This window comes from Panthera tigris, chromosome D1 (assembly GCF_018350195.1).
Source record: "Panthera tigris isolate Pti1 chromosome D1, P.tigris_Pti1_mat1.1, whole genome shotgun sequence".
Lineage (NCBI taxonomy): Eukaryota > Metazoa > Chordata > Mammalia > Carnivora > Felidae > Panthera > Panthera tigris.
The window spans coordinates 15,581,838-15,585,378 of record NC_056669.1 but is presented as its reverse complement, the minus strand read 5'-3'; positions in this window follow the sequence as shown (position 1 = coordinate 15,585,378).

Genomic DNA, 3,541 nt, shown 5'->3' with positions numbered 1-3,541 from the left:
GTGTGTAGTTGCTCTCCCAAGGTTTTCCAGAAACCAGGAGAGCTGTCAGCCCTTTCCAAACCCCAGGCTGGAAAGCACCTGGAGATAACAGTTTGGGCGCTGTGGACCTTCCTGTAAGGGCGTCCGTCACGGATGGAGGAGGTTGAGCCCAGACAGCGCCCAGAGGAAGGGCCTAGAAGATCACATCAGAAATTCCTGCTCCTCGGGCCCTGGCTCAGAGACTAGCCCAGACTGAGAAGCCACCAGCATCGCCGCCGTCCTGGGATGGATTGCGGGTGTCGTCGGAATACCGGGGCCGTCCTCGGCGGGAAGGTGCCCCCCCCTCGGCATTACAAGCATCCTGCCCTTTCTCAGGCCTCCTGCGGGTGCCCTGGGTGTGGAGGGCTGACTGAGCGGTGGCTGCCCAGGCTGACAGCTGGCCTTGTGTGGTCACAGGCTACTGGGGCAGATTTTTATTGTATTTTTATATTCAAGAAATGGAAGTAGATGTATTTTTAAAGATTCTCCAAAACTTCCAGGAGCCTGAAGAGCTAACATCCATCACCCCAAACACTCCAAGAGACTCTTGGGGGCTGTACCATTCCAGAGTCCTGCTGAGTGTTCCTGACATCCAGGGACCCGAGGAAGGAGCCCCTTCGGCGCGCTTAGGGAACTGCGTGCTCGCGTGGGCTGGCGGGCAGGTCATCACAGAGAGCCACGACTGTCGCTGCGTCCAAGGGCTACACCCAGGGCGTGAAGAAATGGCTGCTGCTGCTTCTCCGTGGGCGTCGGAGCCCGGGGACAGTCCAGGTGGACAGATACCCCTCATACCCAGCGCTGTCCCGGACCTGCCAGTTTCTCTCAGCCCCTCTGCCTTTCAATTTCTCAGCTGCTTCAGAAACAGCACGGACACGAACGCCGCCGTCGAGAGAGGGTGGACACTGTCCCCAGGCCCTCCAGATTGCCGTCGTGAAGGATCTGAGTTGCTGTGCTCCTGTAAGTTGTCAGTGTGCCTGGCCTCCGTGTCAGCTCGAGGTCTGGGCCTCCCTCAGCCTTTCCTGGCCCGTCCAGTTCTCCTCGCTTTCCTGGGTCTCGCCTGGTGATACTAGGACTCCCAGAGGCAGGGTCCAAGCAGGGCAGCCCAGCCCAGCTCAGGCAGGTGGCTGCCCGGGGGCTAGAATGCCCAGGAAGAGCAAGGCTGGGCAGAGCCAGAGGGGGCTGGTTGCATGCTATCGAGGCCGGGGGTCCGGGAGGGCAACGTTCATGTCCACGGCATCCCCAGCAATAGTTTTCAGCAATAAAAGTTGTGTGACCCGAAAAATGTCTTATTGGATGTTCTAGGGATCTCCTACGTAGAAAATTGAGATTCCCCAACCAGTGCCCAGACAGCCTCAGTTTGAGTTCTTAGTTTGGGTTCCTCTGCTGTGGATTCTGCATATATATTTAGCCAGCCGGCCACCTCCCCACCATATCAGCACCTCCTCTGTCCTGGGTACCCACGCCAGGCCCCCGGAGTACAAAGATGATGACAGTGTCCTCAGGAAATCTTGGTTGTGACCCGGTGGAAGGTGGATGAGTGTGGACGCCATGCTTGGAAGCTCCCAGTTGCACCTAGAGAGGTCAGGGAGGGCTTCGCGGAGGAGGTGAGGTTTGAAATGAATCTTAAAAAGTAGGTAAACCTTCACAAAAAATCAGATGGGGTGGATGAAGGGCGATCCAGTGCTTGTCCTTTTTCCTTTTTCCCTTCTTCCTCTTCCTCTGCCTCTGCCTTTGTCAGCCCAGCAAGAGGCATGTTTACCAGAAAGCCCCAAAGCCTACTCCACTATTTCCAAGACACTCAGATAGCTGGTCCCACTGGCTTCTGGAAGATCTATCCCTCCTAGCTGTGCACCTACTTTTCCTGCATCTGATATACTGACCTCCGTCATTGTGGTCCTGCTGATGAGTGGCCAGTAGCTGAGTGGGTGAGTGGCAGAGAGAGAGAGAGAGAGGGAGAGAGGGAAGGGAGGGAAGGGAGGGAGGGAGAGAGAATCCCAAGTAGGCTCCACGCTGTCAATGCAGAGCCCGACGTGGGGCTTGATCCCACATGATCTGAACTGAAATCAAGAGTTAGATGCTTCACCGACTGAGCCACCCAGGTGCCCCAGATGTGTCTTCTTTACTCTCTCATACCAACGTGAGGGGAAGTCCTTCCTTCCATTTTTTTCTCGCTCCATCTGACAAAAAGGCGTGGGGGAGGGGCAGCCACCAGGCTTAGTGTGCCAGCAGTGGGGGTAACGTAGCTACCCCCGTAGATCCCACGGCTCCCCACAACCTCAGTGGCTTAACCCAAAGGTTATTTCTCATCGATCTAAACTTCCAGGGAGGGTGTCTGATCAGTGGGTGGCTTCCTCCTGCATTACTTTTCAGGGGCTCAGATTCTTTCTACCTCGTGATTTTGTCACCTGCTTCTGGTCACGGGAAAGAGGAAAGAGAAGAGGATGCTCTGGGCCAGCAGCGATGTGTGTCAATTTTGCCCCCGTTTTGTGGGTGTCGACATGTAGGCACCCCCCAGGTGAAGGGGGACAGGGATATGCAGTCCTTGGTCGGTCCCCGGGCAAGAGCAAGCCCTCATGTTGGAGGACAACCAGCTGTCTGCGCCCACCAGACGTTCATGGGTCACAGCCCAGAAGCCAGGCCTTGTGGCAGAGAGTTCGAGTGTAAGCCATTTATTTTCATTTCCCCTTAGAAACCAGACCCTTTTCCTTCTCTGCCTGGCTTCCTAGGACAGAAGCGACTTGTAGGGTTACGGGGATGTGGGTGTTGGAGGAGAGATGAGGTAGAGAAAAGGCCTTTTCTTTTGAAAGGAAAAGAAAAAACACCCCTTAGGTCCAGGACATTTATAAAGGCCATAAAAATCATGGAAGGGGGTGATGGGACTTTCCAAATTGGTCCAGAATTTCCAGGAAGATGGTGCGTGTGTGTATGGATGGGGAGGTAGGGGAGGTTGCTGGTGACACTGTCCTCTGGTCAGTGCCTGGTTCCCAGGCATCTGCGGGTACCAGTCAGGCTCTCCGGCTTTGTCAACTCCATTGCCTGCTGAATTTCCTCTGGGAAAGGGAGGGCGGGGCCAAGTGAGTGTCTCGGGGGGGTGGGACAGTCTCTGTTTGGGGACAGAGCCAGTTAGAGCCTCAGCCTCGCTGCCCATCCAGCTGCCTCTGGAGTTTGGTTAGATTCCCAAGGGCTTTTGTTTCCCAGAATTGCTCAGCCGATGTCCTCATGTGCTATGGGGGGACATTGGGAGATGTGGAGAGCTCCTTGTAATGAGAATCAAGAGGATAATGATGCTAAACGTTAACACTTGCTGAATGTTCGCTATGTGCCAGATGCTGTGCTCAGCCCCTGACGTCTCTTCTCTCCTGTAAGCGTGAGGTAGGCATCGTTATTATCCCTATTTTACGGATGAGGATGCAAAGGCCAAGGCAAGCCAAATAAGCTTCCCCAAACTACACAGCTACTGAGTGGGGGCGCCGAACCTGAATCCAAGCTGTGTGATTTTAAAAGCCGCCTTCCACAGTCGGGT